The 12,636-nt window shown below is 39.6% G+C and overlaps 1 protein-coding gene across 1 annotated transcript in view; it reads left to right on the top strand.

Annotated features, from left to right (window-relative positions):
- The first annotated feature begins 2,717 nt into the window (after positions 1 to 2,717).
- The window catches only part of Dgk (diacyl glycerol kinase 1), a 440,989-nt gene continuing 431,070 nt past the window's right edge, over positions 2,718 to 12,636 (top strand). The window contains exon 1 of the mRNA XM_065230402.1: positions 2,718 to 3,003. The gene's annotated coding sequence lies outside the window, so the exon portion shown is untranslated. The remainder of the gene's footprint in view (positions 3,004 to 12,636) is intronic.

Here is a 12,636-nt window from a genome sequence, read left to right as displayed (position 1 = left end):
TGTAGACGATACACCCAGCTTATTTGCGGCATCTCGGAGAGAGAGGTTAGGGTTTCGCTTGAAACTACCGGCAACTCTCTTTGTCGTCTCAGTGGCTTCCGGTTTTCGATTTCCCCCCGATCCAGACTTCCTGGCTGTCGACAAACGTTCCCCAAACACTTTAATTACATTTGTAACGGTTGATTTGGCAACTTTTAGCGATTTTGCCAACTTTGCGTGCGAGTAGCTCGGATTTTCGCGATGCGCGAGCAAAATTTTGATACGCTGCTCTTCTTGCTTGGACGGCATTTTGACAACTGAAGAGTGAATTCCAAAATCAAAATAGGAGCAACATTCTACACACACACACCTTCAAAATGAGGGGTGTTCAGGTTTTTTAAATGCAAAATTGAAAGAAATACGTCAAGTTGATATTGACCAAATTTTGACCGTATCACCCTTTAATATTAAATCTCTTGTATCGCATGCTAATGCTAATTGACTGTAACAAAAATTGTATGCTTAAATAAAATAAAATTGTATGCAAAATATACTAGAAGATCATTACTTTATTGGTGATAAGTTTCTAATAAGCCCTCCCAGTTCCTCTGTATACAGAACAAATATGATACTATAATCAGAATTGCTCAGTTTGCATGAAGCAGCCGATTTCATCAAGGAAGTTCTATTAACAACCAAGAATTAATCGTTTGAGGCATACTGAAGCATTAAGAAGGTGATATGTGTCACTATAGGAAATCATCATCGTTGCAAATATAAAGAAATTAAACATAACCCTTTGCTTCAGTACCGTTAACCTCCATGTCCATGGGGAGGGACATTTATTGGATTCCGCGAAATTACCATAAATTTAGTTTTACTTGTATTCAATTTCAACTGCTTATACTTCTACTTAGAGAACGCAAATCTTCATTCAAGTGTAGAACGGCGTTATCTCAATCCTTAGCTGCAATGAATAACATTGTATCATCTGTAAAAAGATTAATGTCGCAAAATCGTGAAACACGTCGCATGTCATTAATATACATAATAAATAAAAGGATTGGGGCACTCCAAGGTTATTCCTCACGGGACTGGAAGCATAATCATTAAAAACAGTCTGTTGAGTTCTGTCAGACAAATTAAAAAACTGTATTCGAAAAAAAAACGCTACCCATCAAATCCTGTGCAACACTTGCGCCATCTTTCTTGCACACTTTCATCCACTCTTTCTTCAAATCCTTGTCGTTTTTGAAGACCTTCCCTGTTTTGCGGAGCTTCCCTTCATAATCGCCCAGATTTTTTCTATCGGGAGAAGTTCTGGCGACCTTGGCAGATTGGCCTCCTTCGGCACAAACACAACATCGTTGGCTTCGTACCACTCCATCGCCGGTTTCGCGTAAGGGCACGATGTCAGATCCAGCCAAAACAGAGTGGCACTCTCGTGGGACGGCAGGTGCTTCTGCAGGCATTCTTCTTTATATGTTTTGCCGTTGATGGTGCTTCTCCGGAACATCCAGGCGGAACTTGCCGACGAAAAACTCTAGGTCGGGGATCTGCTTGGCGTCCGCTTTAATGTACGTCTCGTCGTCCATTACGATGCATATCGGCTGCACCAACCGCTTGCGGTACAGCTTGCTGGCACGGGATTTGGCAACCGTATTCTGTTTATCGGTTCGGTTAGGCGCCTTCGTTACCTTTAAGACATGAAATCTGGCCTGCTTCATTGTCTGCTGGACGAATGAGACGGAAGAATTGATCTTCTTCGACCGCGTACCGAATCGAAAGGTTCGGATTGCGCTTGAAGTAAATCCCTCCCTCACGGGGTCGGTCATCTTCGCTTTTCTTCCGCTTCCAGCTCGCCGTTGGGTCGTCTGGGTCTCCTTGAACGATTTTACCGCACGGGACACGGTCGAATTGTCGGTTCCAAACTGTTTTGCGATCCACCTGCAGAACTGGCCTGGATTTTCCACGACCGCTTCCATAATTGTTTGTCGAAGCACTTCTTGCTTGGAAGCCATCTCGATAACCAGTTGATAGATTGTGACGAGATTTTGCAAATGAAAACATTACACTCTAAACTAGTTTTACTCAAAATGTCATAAATTTTTACCCATATGCAATAAACTCACGGTGGATACAGAAATTGATGACCGTGCTACAGGATGCTGATGCTGATGCGCATAAAGGCAGCTAAAACACCGATGGTGGCTTCAAGAACCAATAGCCATGACAGAGGATTGGTAGATTCGATATTAAAACTGAAAGCTTACGGTAATCCATTGGTCAAAAATGTGTTAAGTTTGTCATTCAAGTAGCCTCTCTAAGATTGTATGATTGAATCGTTTCAGAGAAACCGAGAAACAGCAGATTCTTCGGTCAATGCAAAACTAACCATTCCCAACATACTGAGGAGCAACAAACCAAACCTTGTTTTCACCGTTCCAAATTTTCCTCTCCTATACTGGATAAGCGCTCATCTCCAACACACATACCCGCTAAAATAGAACTAGAGCGCGCACCACGCGCCTTTATCACCCTGAGATACTGATAAGCCGGCGTTGTTTACTATTTGTGTAAACAACTCCCGCTCGCAACACATTCTCACTCTCATTTTAGAGATATTTTTTGGAGAAAATTCCACTCACCTTCGCTCGCTCACCACAGTTGGCAGAAAATCTACCATGCTGCTTTTCCAGCCAGCTAGTGCTCAGTCTGGCACGGATACTCGTCGCGATTGGAACTGTTCTTCACTACGCCTTCTGCCACATAGTGGCGTCGAATCTCCTGAAACCTCCTCAACTCGAGCGGGCAACCGAATTTCAGCGGAGTGTGAGTGAAAGTGGAAAAAGTGAAAATCAAGGTTGGAACAGTGTGACATAGGGGAAATAGTTGGTGTGGGTGGGAGGCAAGTTTTGAAGCCTCTCTCAACCGGAAATATCCTTCGGTGCTGTCCATCCACCTAGGCATGGTCGATGGCTGCGTGGAATAACGACAACTTCATCGGAGTAGCAGCAGCTGAGTGTGAGTGTGAAGACTGCCCCGAAGGATAATAACTGAATTGTTGATGTTCATAGCCGCACGCGCGTCATCATCCACCCCATTTAGCCTTTTTTCCACGCTTTCCACCCATCAGAGAGGGGAGGGGGGACTGTCTATCATTGTGTCTCGGTGTGTGGCTTCGATCCGTTTTTATTCCTCCGATGATGGAGGACCTGCCGACAGGCAGGTGGTGCATTGAAACTTTGTCGCTTGCGTATTCCAATTTGTAGTTTCGCACACCGGGAGAATGGGGTAAATATTGCAATGTGCACGATAGTAGGGTAAACAGGTATAATACACCCCCCCCCTTAAGAAAAAGCGGTTATATACAGTTGATCTGTTGCTTTGAAAGTAAACATGTAAACATGTTTTCCTTCGGATACAGTTAACATAGAAGTTAGGAAACGTATTTTGATACCACCCAAAATTCTAGGTTCTTCAACTATATTTTACTTCGATAACAAAATGACCGTATGCTCTATACTAGAAGTATAGTGTGCCATAAAACGACATGCCTCAGAGCGCTAATAATAGATGTCTCAGACTGCACAAAGATTGAATAAATATCTTTTTGAATAGGCTTACCAGAATGATTTGCATTTACGTTAATCCTGGATTCGATGATAAATAATGGGGCGTATCGCCATGTTGAAAGTGGGGCATAGTACCCCTGGGTGAACCGAGGTAATAAATTAATTGAACAGGCGTTTTAAACTTCGCTTTATGCATTACAAAAGAACAACCAATGCTGACTACTGTGTTACCTGTCTTATAACGAATATACGTTGTATACGAGTACCCCGAATACGACGTACGACTCGTCTAGTTTTGCAAAGCATTTGCAATGTAAAATTAGACGAACTATACGTTGTATTCAGGGTACTCGTATACAATGTATATTCGTTATAAGTCAGGTAACACAGTAGTTTTTTTATCGCTTGAATGCTTATCGTAATGTCGCAAAAAATTACATCGGAATGAAGCTTTTCAGAATGTTGTTTTTATTATTGATTCTAGACACTTTACAGCTGTTAAAGTTGCATAGTACAGTGCTCTCACTAACTGCTTGGATTGCCTATCATAGTTGCATTTAAATTAACGTAATATTCATATAAATGCAAGGGGGTGTTTTGCCCCGGTGTGTCGTTTTATACACTCCTGCCCGATTTAGTCCAGTGGACGTTTTAGTTTTTGGACTGACCGTTGTTCGTCATTGTTGACGTCATCAGATGTGAAGGGGGCTGATTGAGGAAACGAGGAGATAAAATTTCATTCGTTTTCTTCGTTGTGCTTTCAAACGAGAGTCTACTTTCATGAAGAGAAAATTTCAAGCAGGATGAATTAAATAACCAGACCTGCTTGTCTGACATTCTGGTTTATCGAATGGTGGCCCGGTGGGAGGAGAGATCAAGAGAAACGACGGAACATACATTATGATCTACTGATGTTGGAAACTGTTCGCTCGAGGTGGTGTGTTGCTTATACCTTGGTCCTAGTTGAAGCAGAGTGGAGGAAAGATGTTTCATACTCTATATATGTACGTAAACGAGTCAAGACTAAGATACATTTCGGAATGGATACAACTGCATAGCTTTCAATTTTATCGCAATGGAAATGAACGGAACGTTTGACTTTGTTCGGTTGAGTTTTCTCTATATGCTTACATATATTTTCGTAATGTATGATGCATCAATATTTAGTTAACTCAATTAGACATTCAGTTATGGTAAATCTCATGAATGGCAGGTCAGGTATCCTCGGATAATGCAAAATCAGATAGGCCAAGCATCTTGAAATTGCTCTGGATGTTATGGCAGGAGAAGCAGCAGCAAAACTACAACACAGAAGAAAATTTTAATCGTTGCCTAAACTTTCCTTTTGTGTAATTCAAAGGTCATAAAACGTAATTTCTAACCACCCATCCTGGAAATTGTATAGCTTATAGCTCAGTGGTTTCCAGTTTTTCCTGAAACGAGGCCGCAAGTGTACGACTTTAAACTTTTTTTGATTTGCTACAGTTAGATTTATTTGGTATCTGACGAACTACATTATTTCTACAAATAAACAAAAATCTATATTGTTTACTGTAATCTTCTGTTTAGTGTGATTCCAGTCATAATTACCAAATAAAAAAACAACTTTTGTTCCATACATCAATCGTATAAGTTGTTCCAAACAATGATACAACGAGTAGTGCGTTCTTTTGAATTCCTGGATATGTTTTCTCTGATATATATACTTTCAGTTAAATTTCAGAAGATAATTGATTTTAAATGCCATTTCCGTAGCGTTTAATGATTATGAATATATTCCAAGTAGCAATTCGTTTTATGAGGGTTCTGTAAACCGTGATTTAGGCTTGTAGAATGCTATAAAACCTCTATAAAGCTTGCAGTGTTACTTGAGATGGCACTACCACTCACTGTAGCAAGACAACTTTCAGTAGACTATAGACTTTCCTCGTAGTTCTATTTGATTAAGTATAATAACCTTTAATTGAATTCAACCTGCAATTGTATGAAGGGCGAAAAACGGGTTGGGTAGATCCGTAACATCTGTCAACATTGCCCTCGTGCATTCACGGGATAGTTGAGAATCTCCTTCCAACAACAGTATCATACAGTCGGTCAAAAAACAAGCCATCCAACAGGAGAATGCTCTAATGAGTGGGGAGAAGAGCTCACCCTCTATTCACGAAATGTTAAAGATAAGGAGTTGGCATTCCCAATCTTTCTATCCATTTCGCTTCAATTGGGTGCCCCAGTGGAGCCTCCCGTACCCAGCATTTAATGGTTATTTTAAAATGGAATGAAAGTATTAAAAATATAAAGGAATGATCTCACTGATATTTTGCAAAGAAATCCATCACATCACGATGATTTCGAAGAACTCCTTTAGATATACAGCAGCTACTTCTTCAACCGGTGCTTAAACAGCACTCTCTTTCCTCCATTTGCCAGCTGGAACGTGAATCTTCCCCCGATTGGAGAAGAAGCAAACGGTAGACTAATTCATTATATTCAAAATCTAAAAATATTTCACCGGAATTTGCCATCAACCATGAAATGGCATCGACAAATTTGCTTGCAGATGACACTTTGCAAAGATAAATTGCTGAGTTTTTTTCCCTTCTTACAGAGAAGGGTATACATACCACTTGAAAAACTGACTTTAGAATTGAGGCCTGGAGCGTCGATTGTCATATACCATTCAAATCAACCCGATGAAATAAGACCGGAACATGTTCCGCAACACACGGATTTTGCGAACTAAGTTGTGTTTCTCAACAACCACTCAACCGAATGGGACGCAATATCCACCAAATGAAAGGTATCATGGTCCCATTTTTTTCCCAATGAAAGGTATGATTTTGGAATCAATCAGTTGGCTTCGGAGATATGACCGGAATAGATTTTGGCGAGAATGAATTACAAAAGAGTAGGTTACCTTTAACTTGCTATACCCCTCATACGACACCTCAAATCATATGATAATTCAACAGAAAGTTCATTGGTGGTCATACCGAGTGTCTAAAACCACATTGATCATATCTGGACATGTTCCGGGTACCCCGGGGAATAGATAGTTTATGACTTGACAAAACCTGCAGGTGGACCTCGAAAAACTTCGGACACGAAAATTTTGTTGCGTTGCATTTTATTTTTTATAGTTCAATGTAACAGTTATTCAGAAATTCTTCAGGTCAGTTGCAGTTCCACCCTTTTTTCAGTATGTGCTTCACAAATGACCACTATTCCTCAATTGGCCTTAGTTCTGGAGTATTGACCGGATTCATCTCCTTGGGAACCACTGTGACGCCATTTTCGATGTACCACTGTTTGGTAGAATTTGAATAGTGGCAGCTTGTAAGTCCGGCCAGAATAGGCAATATACCTCATGCTGCTCCATAAAAGACAGTAGTCTCTTTCGTAGGCACTATTCTTAGTCAATTTGTTCGTTCATGGTCCCAGAAGTAACGAAAGTTTCGCTTTTCAGCCCACAACTGCAGATTGCTTGCCAGACAAGGAACTTTTTGGGGAATTTTGACTTCATTCTTCCGGGGCACTATTCCGGTTAACCGAGGTACGAAATTCCTGTCCAGGAATTCGATCGAAAACAGCCAGGAGCGGATAGACCGGGATTTTCGTTTCGAGCGTGCAGGATCGAATCGCGACGTGCTTGCTCCGGTGAAGCCATGATGTAAACAAATGAACGTATCCTGACAACCAATGCCTACTGTGATTCTGTACACATTCTTAGCTTAATTCAGTAAAATTTTGAAAAATTTTACTCAAAAAATGCCTTAATGGCAGCGTTTTTAATGTGTCTGTATTTTTCCGGGTAGAACCTTTATTAATTGACATTCAGGCTCAATTTTTGAAAATCATTTCTAATGCGCTTTTTTAATGGTCTTATTGCTCCAAAGTATACCTTATACATCCATCTCGAAGATAAATGAGGAAGATTTGGATTAACGATTATATGAAACTATTGAAAAATAAAAGTGTGATGCACGGAAGGACTGACAATATCGGGTAATTACTGTAGTTTGATACTCAACCGCATAGATGGAACCAACATCTAAATTTTTACTCTGACATTATGGAGACTTGACGTCTTTGAAAAAGTTGTTCATCTAAACAAAATAAATAACGTATACAGTGATAGACATTCGTTTAGCCGAGAGCTAAAAATTTTGAAAATATTCAAAAATTATATTTAAAACATGTTTTTTATTCGGGATGTGATTTGTCGTAGCGGTAGTGTATCTGCATCACTTTGATGAGAGAGGAACGAGTCGCACGCACACACTCACCAAACCGGTAGCGGCGGATGTAAACATTCAAACAGCGTTTTCACCATAGACATTCGTTTAGCCGAGGTGCGAAAAAGTTTTGTTTTTGGCAAATATCTCGCGGTTTTCAAGTGTGTTTTAAAGCATTTCGATAAAACAACTTAAAATCAACAAGGTGCGTCAATAATGCGGTGTTTAATTTTTATTGATTAATGACAAATGTAATAGTTTCAGGAATGGCGAAGGGTGCCCGACTGACGGAGGAAGAACGGCGGATTATAAGATTGTTCAAGGAAGAGGGCCACTCGAATGTCTCAATCGCCAAAATGGGTTCGAAATATGGCATTAAACGTGCAACCAAAGGGCGCACCAAAGTATCGTTAAGGATGAAAGGTCAAATCAGGCATGAAGCAACACAGAATCGACTGTCCTGTTCCCAAATAAAGCAGAAGCTCGATGTTTCGGTTACTTCCCGACAAATTGCGCGGATTCTGAATGAATCGCCAAACATCAAGTGGAAGAAACTACAAGGAAAACCAAAGCTCAATCTCACTCATAAGCAGAATCGGCTGAAGTTCGCCCGGAAGTACATGGAGTGGAAGACGGGCCTGATTGTTATAGTTGCTACTGGCACGATTTGAATCAAACCAGCGTCGTTAGATCGAAGTGAAACTTTGGTGGTGGAAGTTTGATGTTATGGGCTTTTCCTACCATGCAAAGCTTTCGATTTGTTTCATCTCAACCCGGATGAATTTCGAAATGTACCTGGAGCTACTGGATGACGTTTTGATTGGTCATATTGAAAACGACGCAAATGAGGACATCGTTTTTCAGCAGGACAATGCATCTATCCACGTCTCCAAACAGTCCAAGGCTTGGTTTGATGAAAAAAACATTCCACTGCTGGACTGGCCAGCTTGCAGTCCTGATTGTAATCCCATAGAAAACCTATGGGGAATCTTGGCTGGAATGGTTTACGCAAACGGACGTCAGTTTGACAGCATTTCCAGTCTTAAAACAGCAGTTCAAGATTGTTGGTCCAAAATCGACATTTCAACACTGCAAAAGCTGTCTGATTCGATGCCAAACCGTATTTTTGTAGTGATTCGTAACGATGGCGGCCATACTAAGTATTAACTATCGATTTTCTTCGAAATTCTTTATTAAAAGTCATCTTCATGGTAAAATTTAACAATTCGGCTAAACGAATGTCTACCCGAGTACCGATATTTTTTTCAATTTTGTTATCCAAACATAACGTAATTTTAAGTTTTATTATGAATTTGTTAGAAATAAATGAAATCTATCGTACAAGACCAAATCCGAGCATTCAGTGTGTATTACTTTCGATATACATAGAAAAACTGGGTCTCGGCTAAACGAATGTCTACCACTGTGTTAAGGCGGCAAAATTCCGCAGCCTACTGTTTTCGAGTCATTTTGAAAACAGGAAATATTTGACGCAACACTGTTTTTTCAATCTATTTTGATATTTTAATTGAAAACCAGGTCCGTTTATATTTTTTTCTGATACACTAAACACAAAACTTTTGCTGAGGAATTAACTAGTTTAAATCCAAAATTTTGAAGAAAACGTTGAAAAACAAACATTATTTTCTGAAAACATCGTAGAAGCTCGGAGAACGTCTTGTAAATGGAACGTTGTGGAAATTCAAGAAACTTCATATATCTTCAAGAAGCATCGTAGAACTTTCGAAAACTTCGTAGACATTCATTGAACTGTGTAGAAGATCAGGAAACTTTGTAGAAGTGCAACCAATTTTATAGATATACAACTAACTATGTAAATGCTCAGCAAACTTTGTAAAAGCTCAGTGAACTACATAGAACTTCAGAGAATTTTTTAAAACTTCAACGAGTTTTGTATAAGTTCAGACAACTTTGTGGAACTTCTTCAAACATTGTTGAACATAAGCGATATTTAATTAACTACATTAGATTTCGAGAGCTTCTTTAGATATTTTAGAATTTAATATAAATTCAGGGAATTTCGTAAAGATTCAGAAAATTTTGAAAAAATTAATGGTGCTTTGTAAATTCGGGAAAACTATGTACAGAGAGGCCACTCAACCGGTAATTAACCGGGATCTTAACCAACTGGGATAAACCGAGAAATAACCAGGAAATTTATCGCAATCCCTGAATACGTTTGTGTATATTTCTATTGAATTCTGTCTCAGGTATGCCAGTGTCTCATAACTCTTTCTGTACTGAGGCGGTTTACCAGCGAGCAGTTGTAACAACCGGTGGAAGCTTACGATTTTAAATTGGCTCACTACTTGACTAGCCTATTGGTCCCAAGCAAATCGATTAACGTACCTCATTCTAGTCGAAATTCTAATACTACACTATGCTTGTTTTGATTCGCTATATGAAATTTTGACAGATAAAATTAGGGGTTCGTGGATTTAACTATGTTTCGAGGGGTTCATCGATTAGCTTGGGACCGAAGAGAGTACCAGAGCTTAGCCAAAAACTTTTAGCACGTTTCTTCGGGACCTTCTGGTCTGAGAGTTACCTCTATGGTTCTACTCCACGGCCGGTGTCCCGTAAGGAAGTAATTTGGGACCGTTACTGTTAGTGTTATTTTTCAATGACGCTGCATTTACCCTTGGCCACAAGTGCAACCTCGTATATGCTGATGATTTAAAAATCTATGTGGTGGTACTCTGCATCGAGGACTGCTTTCTCCTGCAAAGGTTGCTCAACATGTTCATTCACTGGTGCCACTCAAACAAGCTTGTCATCAGCGTCGTGAAATATCATGTCGGTCCAAAGACCCGATAATTTATCAATACCACCTCGATGATACTGTTTTTAGCAGAGTGGATTAAGTGATGGATCTTGGTGTCGTATTGGACTCGAAGCTTTCCTTTCATTCCCATTAGGCGTCGATTATTTCCAAGGCTAATCGTCAACTTGGCATCATCTCTAAGATTGCCGAGAATTTCACGGATCCACACTGTCTAAAAGCATTGTATTGTTCACTCGGAAGGCCTATAATAGAAAATGCTCCAGTTGTATGGGCTCCAAACGATATAACATGGAACCTAAGAATCGAGCGTGTGCAAAAAAGATTCATACGACTTGCGCTCAGAAACCTACCGTGGCGTGATCCTTTGAACCTTCCAGCGTCTCCCGATAGATGCCGTCTGCTTGACCTCGAAATGCTTGCAAAAATGCAAAAATGTGTCCGACTCCACGATTCCGGCTTCACGACTCAGCCTCCATAGCCCTGCTTTTCGCATATGATCCATCGTCTGAATTAACTGTCATAGCCCCAAGGGTGCATATGCGTGGCGATTAGCAATGGGCTATCTTGGATCGAAACGCAAAGATCGATTATTTTGGTTCGATTAATCGATTTTTTGAATCGATCTCAAACACGACAAAAATCGACTGGATCGATCCTTTTCATTTCGATCAAACTTTTTTTTTTCAATTTTGCAATTTAATATTGATTTTTTTTTGTCTTCACCTTTGCGCATCACTTACCTTGAACATGGATTCTGCAAACAACCAGTGTGACAGTTCAGTAGAAACATTCACTTCTTATGACATATTTCAGGTTCTTAAGTCCTCTGCTATGTAAGAACTGGATCGCCATGGGGACATATCGGCAAAATCATCAACCTGTTTTCCCACGGTCTTTCGATCCTTTACAAGCAGGAGAGAAAATCCCCATGCATACCCCATTTCTCGAGACTTTTTATCAAGAATGATAGTGAGAGTTCCGTCAGAGAGGGTTTTCTCTAAAACTGGTGAAACCACATAGAATCGATATCGGCTCAATGAAAAACGCATGGCTCAATTAGCTTTCTTGAGATCCCTCTCGGATGAGTTTTGGGATATCTGAATTAATTACTTTCCGTACTTACTTGCTTTTACACTCCAACAATTTAATCGTTTTGTTTCATATGCTAATCTTTCGTTTATTAAATCGTTCATTTAATACCAATAAAACCAATATTATAACCTGTTAAATCACTCACCTAATCAAGTATCCTGAATAAAAAATCTACAAGGGACAGCCCAATGGGATTGTACGCAATGATGACGTAGGACTACGTGGTATGATATAATACATATTTTTATTAACTGCAGCAGGAGCTTGTGTTTTGTGTAGGAATAGGAATTTTAGAGGGGTTCGCTCTGTTTATACTCTTTAGTATGACTATGATTGCCCTGAAAAGAACCTTTTGATATGAATTTTAGTTGGGACATGTTCAGAAATTTAACTCTTTTAGAAAATCTTGGTAGCCCTGAAAAGGGCCGATGGTAGTACAGGCTTAAAGCCTTTGGAAGATGACGTATTACGCAGGGTTACGCATCATTATCACCAAAAACCAAGTAACAAAACGGCCCCCTTCAGGGTCACCAAGTTCATTTAAGAAAACTAGGACTAGAGTAGAATTTTTAAAGAACTACAAAAAAAGTCAAGTCTATTTTTTCTCATTGATGGAGCTGTTCCATTGATAGTAAGTTATAAATTTGGAAAAGTGGATGGATCGCTTTGGATGCATATTATGGTCAAAATAAGTGAAAAGAAATCATTCTTTATCGTTCAGTTTTTTCCTAGAAATTTTTGTTAAATAGTATTTTCTTGCAGAATATGTTAAATGAGAGGGAATTTTTATGTATTTTTTATTCAGACTATGCAAAATGGGAGGGACTTCAAATGTTAATCCTCCCTGCCCCACCAAATGTTACAGAGTGTCATCAAAATACATGGAATTTTGAGATATTGAGATCGTGTGAATTTTCTCTTTCAAATTTGAATGTTTTGGTTCTCTGTGGAT

This window comes from Ochlerotatus camptorhynchus, unplaced genomic scaffold (genome assembly GCF_037179485.1).
Source record: "Ochlerotatus camptorhynchus isolate MF236.1 unplaced genomic scaffold, CSIRO-AGI_Acam_v1.1 ptg000330l, whole genome shotgun sequence".
Classification (NCBI taxonomy): Eukaryota; Metazoa; Arthropoda; class Insecta; order Diptera; family Culicidae; genus Ochlerotatus; species Ochlerotatus camptorhynchus.
The sequence above is the reverse complement of the archived record's forward strand: the minus strand, read 5'-3'. Positions and strand labels throughout refer to the sequence as shown.